Source organism: Nestor notabilis, unplaced genomic scaffold, assembly GCF_000696875.1.
Source record: "Nestor notabilis isolate BGI_N333 unplaced genomic scaffold, ASM69687v1 scaffold14457, whole genome shotgun sequence".
NCBI classification, from domain to species: domain Eukaryota; kingdom Metazoa; phylum Chordata; class Aves; order Psittaciformes; family Psittacidae; genus Nestor; species Nestor notabilis.
This window is the reverse complement of record NW_009937901.1, coordinates 48,977-64,679: the sequence shown is the minus strand read 5'-3', so window position 1 is coordinate 64,679 and position 15,703 is coordinate 48,977.

Here is a 15,703-nt window from a genome sequence, read left to right as displayed (position 1 = left end):
CCCCGTGGAAGAGGCTTATCAAGCAGGTGTCATTTAATGGACTAAGTTTGGTGCAGCACAGCTTCTCTAGTTAAGTAAGGATACTTTCAAAGCTGGGTGGTGGTGGGGTGACTGCTTTTCAAAAGATTGAATTGTTGCGTGTGACAAAAGCTGAAATACTTCAGTTGGGTGTAGGTATGTTTTGTCAGGACATTTCTTTTGAAGTTGGTAAAACTTGGATTTCTAACTTCTTTTTTCTGCTTTTCAGTGTTTGACGTAACAAAGTCAAACTATCTCAGTGAAAGCCATGTAACCTTTAACTGATACTGAAGCATTTTGGTTTTCTTTGTTATTGTTTTGAACTGACAGGCCTTATACAAACAGTGTGCTTTTAATAACAAAGTGTTTTAATTCTTGATTGCTACAGGTACATACATGCTTACTTTTGGATGTTGGGTTCAGTAAGTTGTGTAAATTGGCCTACTATAGTCGGGCATCTTCTGTAGTGTTAAAAAATTGAAGTATAAGCCGTATTCTGTTGTTTATCCCTTTTAACCGAGATGAAACTACTGTATTTTAGAAGCCTTAATTTTAAAAATGTTCCTGCTCCAGAATGCTTGATACAGCGGTTTTAATGCTGTAGCAATTTTAATCCTTTGTAACATAGCTCTTAAAAGACCAGCTTCTCTCTCTCTCTTTTTTTATTTTATTTTTTTTTTTTTCCCACCTGCAGCTTGCTTTGTCAGGAAAGGAATTATCCTAGAAATCCTGACTTGTGGTTCTGTGTGCATCCCCAGTAGGATCATCAGCTCAGAGAGAGTCTGATCCAAAATGCTAATGATATAAGTAACACTTGGATGCTGGTTTTTGTGAGTTATCGCTGTCTGGTAGTGACTGCTACAGCACTTGCTGGCAAGGAGCACTGGGACATGGGACTGCTGCACACTGCAGTGGGTTGCAAGTGGCAGTATTTTACTGTGAGACCTCTGCTACCCTTGTCTCTGTAGCTAAACCTGTGCCTCTGCACCTTGGCTCTAACCTTGCCTTTTTGTATTCCCAGAGCACTAGCAGAGAGCAGTTGTATCTCCTGGCTTCTCAGTCTCCTCTGTTTCTGCAGAGCAATGCGAATAGCCTCCCACCAGCTGCGAGAAACAATGGAAGAAAAAAAGCCTTACTCAGCTCCTATTTCCTCGCCCCTACTCACAAATCCTGAAGAAATGTGTTGCTTTTGGTAACAGCCGTCTCCTGAAAAAAGCAAGCTTTCTGGGTCTTGCAGATCAGAAAAATCCTATGTGATATTGTAGACTTGTTACAGTTTTCTCAATAAATAACCAGATTTAGATGCTGGAAATAAATATGATTTTAGCATTTTGTTCTCAAGGAAGTGCAGGGTAGGATTTCTCTGTGTGTGTATGCATGAGGTCTGTTGTGGATCTTCATGGAGAATGTCAGTCTGGATAGATAGTTTGGGGGAAATGAATGGGTGTGCTATATTGTCAAAAATCCCCTGCAGAAATGCTTTTTAACAGCTTTTTTCTTTCTGGGAGTTTGCACTGGAATTTCAAAGCAGAACACCTGTTTGAGAACAGAATATGTCTATTAATAGTAGAAGAAAGGGCAGGATAGGCTAACTGAATTGAAATATGAACCTTTAAAAAGATGCTCACTTAAGGGCACCTGTATGAATGAAAGAAATCAATTAGTAGCAGCTAGAGGTAAAAAGCAAGCAAAGAAAGCAAAGATGTTAATATTTTAAAAGATTCTCAAGAAGTTTCTGTTGAGCTTCTACAAAATGTCTGCAAAGGAAAAAGGAAGCTTAGTAATGCACTCTAGTGTTAACCGGTTTGGCCCTTAGGTTAACATAGTAAAAGCAGTGCTACTTGCTGCATGACTGGCAGACTAATAGTAGAAAGGTGTATTATCATCTGCTTCCATTTGGTAGTTATGCACAGCCACTAGCATATCGAGTTCCCAAGGATAAACATTGTCAAAAACAGCAGGGAAAACCAGCTTAGTACCATTTGTCTGTGGTGTGGGCTGCCTTCAATACGTGTGAAAAAATAACAAACAAAAACCACAGATAAAGTGGTAATGTTTCAAACTCGATTAAAATAGCTAATAAACAGGAATGATTGTACTTTCAGGGGGTTCAAGGCTTCAGAGAGTTACTAAATCATCTGCTTTGATTTGTGTCACATCTTCATGTTTTACTGAGTTGTTCCTGCATTGAATCTCATACCTTACCGTGAAATATGTTTTTGGGAAGGGTATGTAGTGTTAATTTGGAGACTCACAGAGGTGAAGAACCACTGTGCTTGGAAAGGCTCTGGTGTCCTACCTCTGGTTCTTCCCATCAGCCTTGTCAGTGCTGAGCCATTGGCTCATGCTGTGCCTTTCGGCTAGGTCAGTTGGTCTTCTGGATCTGCTGCTTTCTCCTTACGAAGATATAGCCTGTAATGTCTCCTGGATCTGCTGTTTCTCCTTACAAAGATATAGGCCGTAACAGGCATTTTCTAGTTTACTTTGACAAACTAAACTAAGCTCTTAGGCTCTGAGATGCTGGAATTACAATGTGCTGGGTTAATATGCTGTGGGTATATGACACACTGATATTTTTTTTATTTTTTTTTTCATCCACTGTGGTCACTTGTCTTCTGTGAGCTTACTGTTGTGTGCTCTGGCTAATATGGCAGAAATGCAGTAGCACAGCTGTGCCTCTTCCAGGTCTGATTTGTACTGCTAGATTGTCCAGTAGATTTGGTGCTGGTTATTGCGGAGCTGTAATCTCGGAAAAGGCACCTTGCCTTTATCTGTGATTTTTTTTCTTTTATTTTCTGAGACTCTCTCCTGTAACCCCTCTGTTTTTCATTATAAAGAGCTACCAAACCTTAAATTTCTCCCTTTTTCCACCCTCACCCCCACATCCCCTGTTATCAATTTCACCAATGCTACGTACAGAAGAGAAGGTGAGCTGACTCTCTTGGCTAGCATGTGTTGGGTAGCACATGTTACAGCATCACACATGAAGCTAACACAGAGGTGTTATTTGTTACTTCTCTCCATGACCATTCTTTGCAAGATTGGTCCTTTTTTTCAGAAGTGCAACTTCGGTGGAATTAATTTGTTTGAAATGAAACAAAATGTGAAGGTGGCTGTCTGCTTATTATTTTTTTACAGTTTTGCTGATCTCAGTCTCCCAGAGTTTATCAGGAATGACTTGCTGAAGAATAGTAGGTAATGAATAATTTTGAACATCAGGCTTAGTACATGTTGGTGTGAAATTTCTAGTGAAATTTCCCACTGACTAGTATTTTGAAGTCAGTAAGCCACTTTGGAAATCCTGCTATATAATTTGATTATAACCATTTTTAAGTAATGTATGACATGTATTGCTAAATCAGAAAGCCATATAGGTGCCATATATGCATCATACACCTTTTTAGTTATCTTTATTACAGACAGTCCTTGCCTGAAAGATGAGTCTTTGCTCATTTGCCACAACTTTTTCTCTGTAAAACCATGCTGAATAACCCTTTTTATATTTCTGTCCTTTACATTGTAAATTAATTTGTTTCCAGTATTGCCATTGGGTTGATACCAAACTGATAGCCATCTATTTTTTGCTTGCCTTTAAATATTACACATCAGCTCTACCTTTTTTTATCTGCTACTTTATTGATATTCCTGTACTTAATAATGGTGGAACGTCTTCAGTCTGTAGGAATACTGGTATATTGCTCTGAATTACTTTGGGGATGAAAGTGAAATAAGAACTGAGATTGTAGAGTGCATTTGGGAATTTTTAATAAGCAAAGTTCTTGTGTTACTGTAGGCATGCTATTCTGCGTAGAAAGTAATTTTGCTTTTCTCTTAGGTGAACTCTCTCACTGAGGTTGTATCTTGAATTTCTGTCAGAACTGGCTTGTAGTCAGCTTTTGTTTTAAGAACACTGCTTTATGTTGAGTTTGAACGTTTACTGACACTAATGGCCATTCTTTCTCAGTATAACTCCAGTGACTTAAAAATATTTTGAAGGAGAGACGTGTTTTAGGTTTCTTGTGAGATCCCACCTGGAGTGCTGTATTCAGCTGCGGGGCCTCCAACACCAGGAGGACATGGACCTGCTCAAGAGCGTCCAGAGGAGGGCCACAAAGATGAACTGATGACTGGGGCACCTCTCCTGTGAAGACAGTCTGGGAGAGTTGGGCTTGTTCAGCCTGGAGAAGAGAAGGCTCCGAGGAGACCTTAGAGCAGCTTCCAGTACATACAGGGGCCTACAAGAAATCAGGAGAGGGACTCTTTGCAAGGGCATGTAGTTATAGAACAGAAGGGAATGGCTTTGAACTGAAAAAGGGTAGATTTACGTTAAGTATTCTTCACTATGAAGGTGGTGAGGCACTGGAACAGGTTGTCCAGAGAAGTTGTGGAGGCCCCATCCATGGAAAAAGTGTTCAAGGCCAGGCTGGATGGGGCTTTGAGCAATCAGGTCTAGTAGAAGGTGTCTGTGCCCATGGCTGGGGGGTTTGGAAACTAAATGATCTTTAAGGTCCCTTCCAGTCCGAACCATTCTAGAATTCGGTGATTTACAGAAACATTGAAGCAATTTCTAATCCTGACACTTGAGTGTTGTTTGTTTTTTTTTTTTTTCTTTGTTTTGTTTTGATTTTTTTTTTCCAACTCTTCCCTTAAAATACAGACATTGTAGGCTGATTGTTGCATATGAGGACAGTCCTTTCAGCTATGGAAAGACCTCTATCCCTTCATGCCTTCCACTGCAGAATTTTATTCCTGGAAAAGAGGACATTTCCTCAGCTCAACTCTTACTCTAATTGCTGCAGAAACTCTTAGGATGAGGCCTTTCTGTCTCTCAACTTTGAATTTGACTTTGCTTGAAAACTCATGTTCTGTGCATTAATGTTACACAGTGTTTTTCAGTGAGGTGGATATGAATCCCTTCAGCTCCTGCTGTAGATTGAAACAGCCTAGCATTGTTTCAGCCAGCTGTAAAGTTTCCTCAGATGTTTTAATTCTTTAAACTGTATAAATGTGATGCTTCTGCTTATTACCATAAAGCTAAGGTCTTTTCTGTTACTTTATTTTTGTTGATGCTAATCATATTTAAAAATCCTACCACATATATAAATAGTTCCCACAGTGATACACTTTGGTCCTGAATATAAGTATAAATGTTTCTTAACAAGTCACACATAATAAAACCCAGCAATGTGTAATGGGCTCTATTAGGAAGCTATGCTTCTCTCTGTGCTTTACAGTTTAATTTTTACTTTCAACAGAGAATGTTGGAAGGTTTTTTGCTCTGATAGTAGTGGGATTTCCACCTTGTTTCCCTTCAAACAAACAACAAAAGCAGTTACTATGAATTTTGCAAAATGTAGGGGATTTAATCACCTTTTTTCAAGAGCTTTAAGCAGTATGTGTTTTTTCACATCTGTTAAAAATGAAGAGTAGAAATTTCATCCTGGCTAGTGTTGCCAGGAATCAATTCGTTAGGCAAAAGCACTGTCCTCAGTCCCTGAAGTCCTGGTTGGGTCAAGAGAAGGGATACCTCCAGTGTCCTTTTTGAAGAGTAAATTTAACCTGAGATGTAGATCTGCAAAACCCACTTAATTTTCTCTGAAAACTGAGACGATGTAACTGGAAATTTCTTGCTCCATAAGTGGAAAGATGGGTAGGCATTTCCCAAAACATTCTCTACACCTACTTGTCCAGTTCTATATGGAGTGAATATTCAAGGATTATTGTATTCTCCCCACAAGCCTCTGTAGAGATCAGAGGGCACAGAGCAATGAATGGGGTTTTTCATATTCCTTATCATATTTTCATACACTAAATTGATAGACTTGTTTCTTGCCTTGAAAGCCTGAAAGGAGATTGCTCTTTAGAACACTGTGGTATGTACTGTAAAATGTCCAAACTGTAGAGAAGGGGAAGAAAAAAATACTACTCCAGTTACTGACTTTCAGGAAGGATAAGTAGAAAAGTTTATTTGCTGTGATGGAGTTAGAGCTGATGTGTCTTAACAGTGGGATGGACAGTGTGGTGTTTACTTTGTGAATGTGTTGGTTTAGACTAAAGTATGGTTATAATCAACAAGCTTTGTCTCCAGTATTTTTAGATCACCAGAAAGTGTTTCTCTAGAAAGCCAATGTGTGTAAGAGGAAATTATAGGAGATTTTAAGAGTGCTCTTAAGAGGTTGGTGACCTTTGAGTGACTAGAGACACCTTCTAGTGAGGGGAAAACATTGCCATCCCTAATGATTGCCTAAGTCTCATTGGGCCTAAGTGCCTAAGTCACTTCAGCCAACCAACTGCCCAGGCAAAAAAAAATAATATTAAAGAAAATGAATCAAGAAATGACATGGTGAGCATCTTAGGAAACCCCAGAACTGGATTTTGATATGGTAGTCCTCCTCCCTACTTTCAATAAATTTAAAGGCACATTGATCAATATACTAATATACTACAGGTTATACAAACCTGAAAGAAGGATTTACTGAAGGATCTTGAAGAGAAGAATGATGAGTTCACAGTTGTTTGAGCTCAGAACCCGTCTAGAGCTGAGGAGACTTGCAGTCTTCTGCCCAGGGGAGTTGCTGATACCTTTGGCAGGCTGGTAAGCACTGTATGGGGATGCCATGCAGCAACTATCTGACACCTTCCGCGTGGAAAAGCTAGGTGTAACAAAATTATACTTTGATTCTTTTATATACTCTGATGAAGAAAAACAAGTGTTTCATATTTGCATACTTGAAATAACTTACCTGATCTACATGAAGTAGTATTTTAATGAAGATTATTTGGGGGGGGGGGGTGTTGATCTCTGCTCCCTGATTTTATTTGTGTTCTTTTGTCTTCGAATAGATGTGGTTGTGTTTTGAGCAGAAGTTCATTATTTTAAAACAAAGCTCAGTGCTTGTTAGCACCAACATATATACCTCAGAACAGAAGCAGTGTAGTAAATTAGTCACCTAATTGTCTGTTCTTCTGCTGAATCTTTTGTTTTTCCTGCTCTGAAACTTTGGGAGTGTACAAAATTGAGTTTGCGAATTGGTCAGTCCAGCAAAGTGGACTACTTAATGTGTGGGTACATCAAAGGTAAATGGTGATTTATCAGTGGGTGGAAAACAGACAAAAATATTTAAAATATGTTGGCTGAAGAAGCATTTATACATTAGACATCTGATACTACAGACTGATTTGGACTGATTTGCTGCAGTACTACATTTCTTGTAGGCTCTAGTACTGACTGGTGATGTTGCTCAGATTTAAGCTGTTGATCATCCATTTCAAAGTAGCACAACACAACCAGATTATGTTAAACTTGGGTATTTTACATGCAAGTGAAATAAAATCACAGCATTTTAAAAGGACGGTAATTCTAATGATCATGCAAGATATGGAAAATAAGTTTAAAAGAAACTAAACCAAAACAACAGGCAAACACGAATAACAAAACAGTATATGCTACAGCAGTAGCTAAAAGCAATTTCATATTTTCTGTCTTTTGTGTCCAGAAACCTGCAGGTTCAAAAACTCGGGAAAACTAAACATAAAACTACAAATCTAGTTATGCGTATATGTACACCCTTGTGATGTGTTTTCAGCAGTTTTTATATTGAGGCTATTTTATATTGAGGTTTAGCAAAAGCTAGACCTGTTCCATGCGCTTCTGTATTCTCTTTTTCACATTGATTAAGTATCAAACTATTAACAGTACAAAAAATTCAGTAGTAGAACAGCAGTGTCACTGGCAGTCAGAGTAAAGCAAAAACTTCTTTCAAGTAGTCATCTGTCAAGGACTAATACAGAGAGGTATTTCAAACTTTGGTTTAGTGTTTGATATGACAGTGTAGTTTTCTTTTTCGTATTGGCTGTCTTTGTCACTGTGAATCTTCACTTGCGTATGAACTAACAAAAATTTGGAAGAGCCTAGCAAAGCACATGTATCTTCTGGAGTGGTGTTTCCTAACCTTTGTGCTGGGAATGGTCGCTTGCCTCTGCTGGGCTGAGAGGGGAGCTGTGTAGTATGGCACCAGTCTTACCGCCTTCCTGGCTGTGTTTGCACATGCAATCATTACAGTCATTCTGAGGAACATTTTAACATGTATTTTGAAGAAATATTTTACTTAAATGTAGTGAACTTGAGGACTTGGGGAAGCTGGGCTTGTTGCTTGTATGCACTGTACTCATGTACATAACATGTTAAATCCATTGCTACTGAAAATGCAAGAAGTGCAGGAAATGTAGACTTAGTGATGAGGTGGAGAAACAACCTTATGAAACAGAGCCATTTGGAAAGGTCTGTGGGCTAGATTTAATTTTCCTGCTAGGTCATTCCTGCCTTGGCCTATAACTTCTGTTGGCTCAGGTTACAGCTCTTGCGTATCAGAAGCAGAGACTCCAGTCCTGATAACCGTCTGGGAGCTTGTTCTACATGATGATGTTTAAGTGACTGAAAAATAAGTGCTATAAAACATGTGTCTAATGAATAGTCAGATTAAGGTTGTAAAGTTGAGTACGCAGAATAGGAAGTGTTTTATGCTTGCCTGTACAACCATACTACCTTTCCTTTGTGGTGCTTTATTACCATATAGTCTTTAATTACATTAAGACTTGCATAACTGTGTGGTCATGGTTAAACTGCTAAGTAAAAGTTATATGAGGGTTGATACATTTTTCTAGACTCTGTCTTGACGTTTTCTTTATCACTGAAAATATGGCTTTTTTTGTGTGCTGCATTTTTATTATTAAATGCCAGTGATTTGATATAATGAAAACCCATTGAATGGAGTACACTCTCATTTTTTTATCTGTTTTGAAGAAAGGGAATTAAATGAATTTAAAATTATTTAAGTAAATTTAGGAATTGATTGTATTATGAATTTCATATAGTTTGTTATATCTTGTTTATAATCAACCAAATGCATTAATTTTATGAATATGTATGTTTGTGAAGTGAGCCTTTTTTTTATAATTTGCTTTTTTCATTTTCACTACTTGTATGTTTCAGTTGTGCAAGTCTCTTCTAGGTCAGCATCAAAATGCAGAGAAAAGGTATTTTAAGTGTTTACAAATCTGAAGTGGAATGGAATTGCATACCATCAAACAATTTACTTCACTGCAGATGCTAAGAGATTATTTAACATGTACTAATACTACTAAACTTTTGTGTTTAGGGAGCTAGTCAATTCTGAGAGCTCTTTTAAAGTGCTATTCCTTGTGTGGCTTTCCAAACCACAAGATGTATGTACTGTCTTGAAGGTAACTGAATTTTTAAAAGAAAGTCTCATAAGGCTGCATGAGTGATGTTGAGCTGAAAACGCCTGGTCATGGTTAAAACTGACCTGGAAGGAAAATATGTTTCTTACATCATTTGACTCATCTCACTTCTGTAGTGAGTGTGTGGCCATTGCAGATTCATGTGGCAATGTGCTGGATCACTTGGTAGGCAGTGAGGGAAAAACTTGGTGTGACTGGAGTTAGCAGTAGGAGTGTTGTGACAGGAGCATTTTGACATGTCCAGCCAAAACCTAACTGACCTTTTAAAAAAGAAGGGGGTGGGGAGAATGAAGGGGAGAGAGAATTTCCAAGTGTGAATGGAAATTAAAAGGAACTGTATTTTAACACTTTAAATAATTGCTTACCATACAGATATTCTGTCATTATTGTAATAAAATTCAGATATTTCTTTCCTCTCTTACAGCAGAACTCATCTACTGAATAGCTGAAATGTAATAGGAATTGTGTTTTGAGGCAGTTCTCATGTGGATTTAATGTTACATGATAGGTAACATTTAGAGTAGTTGAAGTTAACAGGCTGAGGTTCAGTACTGATTTTCCCCCCCCTCCTCTGTTACCGTGTTTTGTAAATCCCATCTGGTAAGCCCCTAAATTTGGGTTTGATTTTTCTTTTTTTTTGGTGGTTTTTTTTTTTTTTTAGAAAACCAACCAACCTCTTCCCTCCTCATCTACCACAATTGTGTGTTTTTTAAAAAGAAAAAAGCCCAACAGCCTGGGGGTCTGAAGGAAAAACATACCTTGGTATTACTGTTTGGTTTATTTTTCAAAGTATGGGGCTTCTGTGAGATACTGTACATCCAAGGATAAAAATGCATAGTTCTGCTGTTTGTGTAGCTGTTACTCCCGAAAGTGCATCTTAAAGTATGGGGAAAAAAAAAAAAGTACTTTATATCTGAACTGAGGAAGTGACCCTGGGGGGTTGCCATAGATTAAACAGGAAATCACACTACAAATTGAACCCAGAACTTTAATTCCAGCTCACTGCTTTAACCGCAAGAGCATTCACTCTCTCTTCTCTGCAGACAGGCCACTCAGCTGAAAAAGTACCTTTACCTGAGGGTAAGCTGCACCCACATCATACTGGGACTTCAACGGAACTTCCTTGTCCTTCAACCCTTACAAATTGAAGCATGCTGCTGGGCAGTTGTGATAGTTGGCAGTAGCGTGAGCCGTTGGGCTCCGAGTTACTGTTGACTTCTGTTCTTGTGGTGGTTCATGTTTCTCCTTGTCCAAAACATACTTTGCATGCAGTGTGCTCGTTTCAGGTGGAGCTGAAAAAATAGATCCTGCCTGGGAGGTCTGCATTGTAAAAGTTCCTCCTGTAAGGGTACAGTATCGGCTCACTGGAATATTGCATTTGTAAACCAGTAGCTTTCCATACCGTTTTCAACTGGTGCCAGAAAGTATGGCCAGAGCAGTAACTTGAGTTAATATTGCTAGAGGAGGAGTGTATACTTCAGAAGAATTTGGAAAATTAAATTTTATTTTATGCAAGAAGTGCATGTTCTAAAATCATGTAGTTGTAACTTTCTGCACTTCATGCCCTTTTTACCTCATTGGTTTTTTAGCAAGACTTTTGGAAAGGCTGCTTTCTGAAGTGACAGCTTTAGTTGAGTATAACATGTGCAGCAACTGAGATCATCTCTTTCCAAAGCTGCCCCAACCTTTCAGTCTATATTCAGTAGCTAAGATTGAGTTTCTGTGTACAGCAACTAGATTAAACTGCTCTTCAGCTCCATCTTCAGGCTTATATTGTCTGTAGGTTCCTGTCAGCAGAAAACGCACCATAAAAAGGTAGATGAATGGTGAAGAGGTTGTGGTGGCTCTTGCTGTAAACATGAGAGAGCTTCAAGAGTGAATTAGATCAAACAGTACTTGAGAGGCTGTTTCCAACAAGATCCCCCTGAAATCTGGTGTCGTATCTACTGTGGATGCTACTGGAGACAGGTGATGCCTTGTTACCATGCAAAGCAGGCATGCTTGGTATCTGGCTTTCAGGTGGTCAAGTGTAGGTGACTGGAGCAGTTCGTGAAACAGTTGTTACTGAAATTGTGTCTGTAGTGAGAAAACTGAAATGCAAGAACTTGTTCATGTCAGATCACTGATAATGTACTCATACTAAGGAGTAGGTATTAATTGTGACTTGAACCTGCTTACTGTGCAGTATCAGGAAGGTTTGTGAAGCTTCTAGAAGAACTAACTGAGGGGGGGAGGAGGAGGGAAGGGAGCATAGAGAGCTGTGGTGTTGTGGGTTTGGTTTTTGAGGGTTTTTGGTTGGTTGGTTGTTTTTGTTTACTGTGATTAAGCTGATGCCTCATTGGAAATACTGGATTTTGCTGTTTCATAAAATAGTGCCACTAGTGCAGTGTGGTTAGTGACACTGAATGAAAGCATCCCGCCATAAGCAGAAGCTGCTGCACGTACTAGCAACAAGAGGGCATAAGGAGAGGTAGTAGTGTGAACTTGGTCTGGTAAACGTATATTTACAGAAAGAAGAACTGAGAGCAGGAAAAGATTTTAACACTAAACTTTTCACAGTTTATGCTAGTATATGCAGCATGTGGAAAAATAACGTTGGATTATATTCAACTCCTAACATGACACTCAGTTACTGTATAAAGTTTAGGAGAAATATGTTTCTTAATTCTTTTAAAAATAGCTCATTGGATTGTAAGATCACAAGGACAGGTTTTTACACCACTTCGTGCATCAGCTCTGCTGGTGATCAGGATTTCACATTAGAAGTAATAGAATTTTTCTTCTTAGAAAATAGGTTTTGTGTGTCTTACGTGCATGAGTTGCTTTCCTCCCCCCCCCCCCCCCCTCTTCTTCATTCTTGATTTCTTGCAAAGTCTTTGCCATTTTTGGTCTTGTCCACAATAATTACAGGTTTTCCTTAGTGGATATGTTCATGAAATGCTCTTAGTTAGCTATGCGAGCGGTTTTGAGACACAGGAGGCAGGTGGACCTTGTCTGTGGTTACGCAGAAAAACTGTGGTGGAAGTAGATTGCTTGCTTCAGATTTCCAGAGATAGACTGATCAGGTGCTATCGTTTTATATCACTCAGAACCTTAGCAATTTATTTTGTAATACGGTACACAGAACAGAGTGAATTGCCATTAATGGTTTTGGATGTTGAATGTGATATGGATAATAGAGACAAAACAAGAACTCTATACCCTCATAGAAGACCTACTGTCTCTGGTTTCCATGGTCTGTTTCTCTTTTTTTGCTGATCATATCAGAGCCTCTTTTCAAATGCAGATGCTTAATAAAAAGGCAGATTATCCATATAGAAATACAGTGTATACACATCCAGAAAAATATTGGAGTGGCAGAGCCTGTGCAGGAAATAGTATTAAAAACTGGGAATTTTTTAATGACTGTTTTACAATATCAGTTTGATTATGGGCTGAGTTAACAGATTTCAAGATTTTAGGCAATATTAAGGTAAATGTGAAGTATTTTCTTACTTAAGATAATTGAACTATCTCCAAGTAATGAGTAACAAGATGGAAGGAAAGTTTGAGAAAGAAAACACGTGGATTTAGAATTAATATGGTAATGCAACATGTGGTTTTTGTACCCAGTCTAAATAATTGTATGATGACTTTTGACTAAAAAGTTTGTGTTGAAATTTTGCTGACCGTTGGGTAATTTAAGTGGAAATTCATTGTATTAAATGTCGTGTGTGGATGTCTGGAACTTACAGTTCATACTTAAATTTATATGGTTTCTTCTTTTTGTTCAGTTGAGAAATACATTCTTTGTATAATGGAGGCAGATGTAATCATACTCAGCTTTTCCTTTGAGCCAGTTGCATGCAAGACGGTGTCCTGCATGGTGTAGGCAGAGGGGCTGTTGCGGAGCAGTTTAAGCAGGTCTAAGTTGTGGCTGTTCATTCTTAGTTTCTGTGTGCCAGCACTCTGCCTCTGTATGCCAGTTAAGGAAGCAGATCCAGGAAAGAAAAATATGAGGAGGAAGGGAAAGGATTATTAGTTTTTGGGTGTCTCCTGCCTGTGCTGGCCTGTTGCCTGGCTGCATGAGCACCTATGCAAGCACAGAGGAGGGGCATTGCTGTTCGGCTAGGAGTGGGCTGGGATCTTGGCAGCCTGTGTTCACATTGGCCTAAATATCCATCGTTAATGTCACACCAGGATCTGGCTATGAGGTGTTGTGCAGGCTTGGTGCTGTAATAATGTGATTTTAGAGGTTTTGATTGGTACAAAGCATGAGCAGAACAAATCTGTGCAAGTTGGAGATGAACAGAGATCAAAGTAGAAACACCCTGATTCTTTTCTGTTCTTACACCAAGTGCTTTCTAATTTAATTTTGGGTAAGCTTGGTCTGTGTCACGGTCCCTTGTTGCCTGAACCATTGAAAAGCAGACAGCAGTAGAAATTCTGTGTAGTGAAGGCAATGGAGGAGTTGGTTTTGGAACAGCATGCATGAATTTTAACGATTTGAGGACAATGAACCTTTGCAATTTGACTTGTTTACTCTGTTCTGAAATGTCTTTGAAGACAAAGGGTTGTTAGTAGCTCTAAGTAAAGCCACATTTAGAAAGTGATAGATGATGTTATTGACATGTTAGATTCCTTGGCTTTTAGTCCTCTGAGATGTGAGCTGACAGTTTAGCATTTTTTCAGAGCTGTTGGACAACTTTACATTGCCTTGATGTGACAAGTAATAATACTAATGCTTAATGTGCTGGAGTAGCAGTTCTCTGCTGTTGAGATGCACAAACATTAGACAGGTGTTTTCTGTGCAAGACCTAAGGTCCTAAAATGATAAAATGCACTTGATTCTTCTCTCTTCCCAGCTGGTGACGGGAGAAGGGAGTTGGTGGCAGGTAGATAGTAAGCCAAGAAAATAAACCAGTAGAGATGGGAGAAGATACAAGAAGGCAGAGATAAAAATACAAAGAGAAGGACTTGATGGAAGGAGGACTCAACTGGGAAGTTTCCAAATCACTGTTTTAGATTTTATGATGCTGGTGATATCATGAGGAAGATTTACAGTTGTCCTATTGTTCCACCAAATTTAAAGACATTTATATTCTTTAAGTAGTTTTTGTTGTAAATGTGGAAGGTGTCTCTGTTTAATTGTCTCTTGGATTACCAGGGAATATATCTTTCAGTTAAAAGATCAGTGACATAATGAAATCTTTTGAGTATTTTCCAGTGTACAGTATGTATAAAGAGATGGGAGGTTTTGGCACATTTGGGCAGAAGATTATGGAAGCTAAGCTTTTAGTAAAACTCTAGTTATGCTTCTGTTTCAGTTCTTAAATTTTCTTCTTACCAAATTTTACTGAAATAAAACTTAATAATCTTTACATATTGTAAGCTATAAACTTGTGTCTTTTTACTAGAATCAGGGCAAATCACAAATCTGCAGTTCAGGTGGTGCAGATTTTATTGCAGGGGATGAAAACACTCCTCAACATTACATTGTCTCATTTGTGGTGGCTTTGGAATTTGGAGTTTCTGTCATTCTGTTGTTCTGGGCTCTGTTTGGACTGTGGAATTAAGAGTTGTCTCTGTCAATTTGTCGCTGTGATCTTTTGTTTGCCCTTATGAAATACCCTCTGTGGCCTTTTAGAGGCAGAATCCCAAAGGATAACTTCTGTGGTCCATTTATCAAGTTTCTCATATGTACATTAAAAAAACCCCATGCAAACAACTGTAGGGAATGCAAGGGAGCGAGCTTATAGGCTGGCTTTCTGTGGAGCAGTGCCTGGGTGCTAGAGGAGAGCTGAAATGGAAATTGTCTTCTCTAGTGATTCTTCCTGGGGAAGATTTCCAGAGTAGTTCCCCTCTTGTGAAACTTCGAAATCCTCAGGGTAAAGCTACCACGTGGCATTTCTTAAAGTTGATGTTGTATGTAGTGAACTAACTGTTCTGAGAAATAGTATGTTTTCCTGGTCTGATGGGCGGAAATGCTCATGAAAGAGCCATGCTGCCTGCAGCTCAGAAGCAAGGCATATCTGGGTGAAAGAATAAATGTGTTACTTGACTCCTAGAAAGCAGGGCTGCAGCCTAAGGGATCTGGAAAGAAGGCACAGTGCTGAAGGCAGCAGTCTCAGAGATGTGTTTCAGCTCATAATGGAGCATTTAGAAATGAGTGTTTTTAGGAAGAGAGTAGGTAAAAGTAGGTCCCTGAGAATCAGTAATGCTTTTATAAAGCTTAGAAGGTTGGGGAGTTCTTGCATTTGGTTGGGGAGAGGCTTCTTTAAAGCACCACTGTAGTTTCCCAAGTTTAAAGATGGGGAACAAAAAAGGAAGAAAGGTGCTATTATGTTAGAAAAGGGGATGGATGGTAACAGCACTTAGATTCAGCCTACTGTTCTCCAGAACTGTGGGCAAAATAAAAATAGGAAGGGGGGGGGGAGGGAGGGCT